At 43.5% G+C, this 6262-nt stretch overlaps 1 pseudogene; it reads left to right on the top strand.

Moving 5' to 3' along the window:
* Positions 1-5943: 5943 nt before the first annotated feature.
* Positions 5944-6055, top strand: LOC125137031 (uncharacterized; annotated as a pseudogene).
* The last annotated feature ends 207 nt before the right edge of the window (positions 6056-6262 follow it).

Here is a 6262-nt window from a genome sequence, read left to right as displayed (position 1 = left end):
GAGTTAAACAATCTACACACATACCAAACGGATGCGTTTAGCCTCAGTGAAAACAGGTGATAAGCGCCAAGAGACCTTGACCTAGGACTCTGGGATGAGAGGTCCCAGTGTGTTGTCTCTAGCACAGAGGTGCATGGGGATGTTGGTGTGACCCTCGAGGGTTTTAGGTCGTGAGGGCCCTGGCAACATGGCATCTACAGAAACACCTTTGATGATACTCTCAAAAGTGTGGCATCTGTCAAATGGAACAAGCAGGGTCAACAAAGCGCTATGGTGGCTGAAGAAGAGAGCTGAATATTAGAAAGCTGCCCACTGTTCAGGACGCGTGAAATGAATTTTGAAAAATGAAAAACAAAAACGGACCCCAAACCCCATCTGGCATCGTCAGGCAGTTCTTAGACACAATGAGAACTGGGTTCATGGCTGAAGTCTTGCTAGATTTTTCTGCTTTTGCCTGAGGGTCTGGTGGGGGGTGGGAAGGGGGTGGGACAAGGTCACGGTGTTTTCGGAGAGAGTGGCGAGGGCCATCCCTAGAGAGGTACTTCCTCAGACCCAACGGGGTCAGTTCCTTCAAAGCTCAGCTCCAGGGGGTGGGTCTCCTCTGAAAGACACAATCCGAGGAAACCTCGAGGCTGAGCCCTCAGATGAGGAAACACCTGGGGGGCGGGTCCTGGATCAGGAAATAATCCTGAGACATCACAGCAGCTGCTTTGCATGCAAGGACCAATGGCCAATCTTTAATAATCATCATCAAAATGACCATGATAATAATAATAATAATAAAAAGGTCAAGGAATCACTTATCACCCCATTCATTTAACTACGGACTGGGGACTGGCGAATGGGCATAGAACAAGCCCCGGCAATGCAGAATAACAGTCTATTTAGAAAACATACAGAGAATGGGAACCCAGAGGAGAAAATCTAACATGAGCTTACCCTTTGAGCACACTTGTGTATGTACAATTTCATTTTAGTTGTATGACAATTCAAGGAAGTCGGTGTGATTATTTTCCCCACTTGTAGATGAGGCCTGGGTAGGTAAACTAGCTAAAGAAAGATCTTATAGCTGAAGATGGAGAGAACGATTTTGTTTTTGTCTTTTTTTATTTTTTTATCTCCTGGTATTTTATTTTTATTTTTCATCTTGATTTTCTTTTATTACTTTAAGGTATGTTTAAATTTTCTTTATAATGAGCATTTTTAAAATTTTAAAAAATTTTAATATGATTTTTAAAGGTAACTTTCTATTTATGGTTATTATACAATATTAGCCATATTTCAATATGCAATATACTTTTGAGCTTATCTTACACGCAGTAGTTTGGTACTGCCCACCTCTCCACTGGTAACCACAAATTTGTTCTCTGAGAGTCTGCTTCTTTTTTGTTATATTCATTAGTTTGTTGTATTTTAAAAATTCTACATATAGGAGACGTCAGATAGTATTTGTCTTTCTCTGTCTGACTTATTTCATTTAGCATAATGCCCTCTAAGTCCATTGATTTTCTACAGATTGTTATTTTTTATGGCTGAGTAATATTCCATTATATATACACCACATATTCTTTATCCATTCGTCTGTTGATGGATACTTAGGTGCTTCCATATCTTGGCAATTGTAAATAATGCTGCTATGAACATTGGGGAGCATGTATCTTTTCGAATTACTGTTTTTTTTTTTTAAGTTAAACACCCAGGAGTGGAAATGATATGTCATATGGTAGGAGAACTGGGTTTTGAATTCTATTTGATGATCCTAGATCGATCGATTGATCTATCTATCTATCTATCTATCTATCTATCTATCTATCTATCTACCTACCTATCTAATGTATGTATTTTTTTCTGGCCATACCCATGGCATATGGAAGTTCTTGGGCCAGGGATCAAATCGGGTAGCTGCTGCTGCAAGATCGTATCCTTTAACCCACTGTGCTGGGCTGGGGATTGAACCTGTGTCCTGGTGCTGCAGAGATGCCACCGATCCTGTTGTGGCACAGTGGGAACTCCAGATCCTAGATCTATTTAACAGCCATTTTCAGATATGAAAGCTCAGTGGATTCTCAAAGCTATTTATTAAGGTAGGAGCCTATTCTCATTTACTGCCTCAGAAGCTGAAGATCATGTTTAAGAGACTACCCTGAGTGCAAGACTCATAGGTGATAAAGCTATGACTGCTCTGGGGCTTTTCCCACAATGGCACATAGCCTGGTCTCGTGGTCCTTTCTCACGCCTCTAAGAAGCTCTGAATGTGTGCCATTCACTCATTCATTTATTCCTTCAGTCTTTCAAGTAGTATTTGCCAACTATCTATCACGAACAAAGCATCAAGGGGAATAGAAAACAAATGAGATTTTTTAAAAGTCTCTGTGAGTATAAGGATTTGACGGCCTCAGTGTCCTATGTCTGCAGGCATGACTCTCAGTGCGGATTTTCCGAATTGGATGTGCCAACTGCTGCGTCTCATTCAACATGCTGGTACATTTACAACAAGAGAACTAAAACCTTAAGAAATGTGGAATCACAGATGCTCCCAGAGCACCTCACTCCTTAAAATGGACAGAGTAACTCAGTAGGTTTGGACTGGACTTACGGAGACCACTTAGTGGGGGTGGTGGTGGGGGGGAAGAGTCCGGCCAAAGCTCCTTTGGGGGGTCCATGTTTGCTCGGCCCCTCAGCGAAGCTGGCATTCCTATGTCCCCCTGTCCTTGTAGGCTCCATTGTGAGGGGCCTCTCCCAGGAACACACTTCCTCCCCGTATCTGATTTCATGGTCCAGCTACTTCCTGGACAGAACCAAACACTTATCAGATGCCTAAACTTACACTGGCCCAAGTCAGGGTGTACGCTGGCCGAAATTCCCTACTCACCCATCTGTGCAGGATTACTTATTAAAGATGACTTTTCCCACGGAACTACCGTGGGGGAAAAACTCACCCCCTAAGTGACACAGAAGCCACTATAATATGTGCAGGGAGGTCAGAAGCATTTAAAGACCAGTGGGGGGCATGGTCCTTATCCGTGACGGACATGTGGGGTCAGGCAGGTCCAAGAACAAAATGTCCATCCCTGTCCATATGGCCTGACATTCATTCATTCACATGGGTCAAGGTGCAGGTATTTATTAGAGTTCAGGGTGGAGGGACACTAAGGAGTTTTTTAAAGAAGGAAAACAGAGATGATCAAGGAATGCAGGCTTTTGACGGGAATGGCTTGATTCAAGTATGCATCCAACAAATACATATGCTGAGCGATTTCCCTGGGACCTGGGCTCTTGTTTCAATGGCCCCTGATGCTTAGTGCTTGGGCTCTTGTTTCAATGGCCCCTGATGCTTAGTACGTTTCTGTGGATCGAGGCTGGGAGCAGGCTGCACAGGCTCTGGGGTTTGGCCTCTGAGGTGGAAGAAGGACAGGGAGGACAGGGAACACAGGAGCTGCATCCATCCCCAGCCTCACGGCTCAGGTGTTGTTGTTCAAAGGCACCAGCGAACATTGAGAGGGAGACACAGTCACCCCCTGTGATAGGAAACATTCTGAATTTTATAGGCTCCATTAGGAAAGTTTTCACAGTCTCCATAGTAAACATCGAAGACTCCATTATTTAGAAATGAGACTCTCAGTGGGTTAAGGATCCAGTGTTGCCGTGAACTGTGGTGTAGGTCGCAGACGTGGCTCAGATCCTGAGTTGCTGTGGCTCTGGTGTAGGCTGGCGACTACAGCGCCGATTCAGCCCCTAGCCTGGGAAACTCCATATGCCGTGGGTGCAGCCCTAAAAAGACAAAAAGACCAAAAAAAAAAAAAAAAAAAGAAAGGAGACTCAAACCTTTTAAAAATCTTTACCATTTTGCTAGCACTGTATTTCATTTCATCACTCAGGCTCTGCCTTCTGTCCTTTTGCCTAGCTTCCCTTCTCCAAGTGGAATTGCTGGACTTAGCAAATGAAAATACAGGACCTTGAGTTAAATTTTAATTTCAGATAAAGGACAATTTTGCAGTGTAAGTATGTCCCAAAGGATGCAAGGGATACACTTTTGCTAAAAAATTATGTGTTGGTTACCTGAAATTGAAATTTAACTGGGTGCCCTTCATTTTGTCTGGCAACTCCAGCCCCTTTACACCCAAGCCTCTTTGAATTTATTTTGATTTTCTGTCAGTATCCAAGACCACTCAGGGCAGAGTTTCAAGGTTTATTATCTCCTGTGTGAAGCAGTGTCACGAATTGTTTTCACCTCTCCTCATGGCGTTCCCAGATATTTCAAAAAAATAATGTATTCCTGCTGATCTAATTTTCTCTTTAATGCCATAGGGCCCATGTTCACATTTGGCTTTTCCAATAGGAAAGTGCCAGGCACAGCGGACAATTTTTCCAGAGCTGATTTTTAGATCCCTTCCATCTTTCTTTCCTCAGGTCTTCTGTTAGAGACTTCTGAATGGATAACCTCCAATGGTACCACTAATCCAGATGGGAAGATCCAGCGGGTGTAAATATTGGCAGGAAAAAGATGACGTGAGGTTTTCTCAGTGCCCTTCCTGGCAATGCCCACATTAGTCAAAAAACAATGTCTGTTGAGCACATATAAGTTTGATAAAGACCATATGGTTGGAGTTCCCATTGTGGTGCAGCGGAAATGAATCTGAGGAGGAACCATGAGGTTGCAGGTTCGATCCCTGGCCTCGCTCAGTGGGTTAAGGATCTGGCGTTGCCATGAGCTGTGGTGTAGGCCACAGAGGTGGCTCAGATCCTGTGTTGCTGTGGCTGTGGCTGTGTCTGTGGTGCAGGCTGGCAGCTGTAGCTCCAATTCGACTCCTAGCCTGGGAACCTCCACATGCCCTGGGTGCAGCCCTAAAAAACAAAAACAAAAACAAAAAAACACCATACAGTCGAATAGGTCCATTTGATACAATCCTCGAAGTCTATATATTTTTCTCTTTTCTATATTTCTTTGGGGTGGGGCGTGTGTACGTGTGTGCGTGTGTGTGTGTGTGTGTGTGTGTGTGTGTGAGTGTTGGTCTGATAAATAAGCCAGCACAGCAGTTGAGGGGATGGGGGAGGGAAGGCAGGTAAGAAAGAGCATATTAGGGTTTCTAGGGCACTTCCATTGTAAGACGATAACAATGGAGACAGTGGCTGTGTTAGGAGGGTGGAATTATGATTTTTCTTCCTCTTTTCTGTTTTCTAAAACTTATATAATGTAGTTCTCTAATTTAAAAATAAAACCAAAAAAAGAGAGATTCGGTTTTCATTTCTTAAACATGCAAATCTTGCTATTAAAATGACTATGAACAGAAAATATGGCATCATAAAATGATCAGAACATGTAAATGCTTTATACACATCACAAGCTATTTTCTGAGTAACTGTTCTATGATCACATAGCTCCAAGGTAGTGTTTCTTGGACCAGAACCCACATTTGCCCAGCTTAAAACCCAGGCGGTTCCATTCTATCAAAGCAGAAATAGACTAGTTGCATCTTGTAGGAATGTATCCATTCAGAATCTTAGGGCAAGAATCACACAGATTTCTTTTCTTTTTTTTTTTGCCTTTTTCTAGGGCTGCTTCCCATGGCATATGGAGGTTCCCAGGCTAGGGGTCTAATCAGAGCTGTAGCCTCTGGCCTACACCACACCCATGCCAGATCCGAGGCACATCTGCGACCTGCACCACAGCTCAGAGCAATGCTGGATCCTTAACCCGCTGAGTGAGGCCAGGGATCGAACCCTCAAGGCACGGTTCCTAGTCAGATTTGTTAACCACTGTGCCACGATGGGAACTCCCACACAGATTTTGATATTTTGTTACTAAATTATTCCTCTACAACCTGAAATCTAGCATTGTTTCCCTACACAATTATGGATTTTCATAATATTGATTCTTTGCACAAAATTTCTAGAGCCTGTGAATGAATCAGCAGTGGAAAGTTGATCATAATAATGGTTACTACGGCTTCTCGACCTTTTGGCCAAGATCAAGAGTAGTATCTATTGTTATCAGTTTAATAATGGTTACTCTTTCCTGGCACTGGTATGAAATTTTTTTTTCTTTTGTCTTTTTTTTTTTTTTTTTTTTTTTTGTTGTTGTTGCTATTTCTTGGGCCGCTCCCGCGGCATATGGAGGTTCCCAGGCTAGGGGTTGAATCGGAGCTGTAGCCGCCGGCCTACGCCAGAGCCACAGCAATGCGGGATCCGAGCCGCGTCTGCGACCTACACCACAGCTCACGGCAACGCTGGATCGTTAACCCACTGAGCAAGGGCAAGGACC

This window comes from Phacochoerus africanus, chromosome 9 (genome assembly GCF_016906955.1).
Source record: "Phacochoerus africanus isolate WHEZ1 chromosome 9, ROS_Pafr_v1, whole genome shotgun sequence".
Lineage (NCBI taxonomy): Eukaryota > Metazoa > Chordata > Mammalia > Artiodactyla > Suidae > Phacochoerus > Phacochoerus africanus.
The sequence above is the reverse complement of the archived record's forward strand: the minus strand, read 5'-3'. Positions and strand labels throughout refer to the sequence as shown.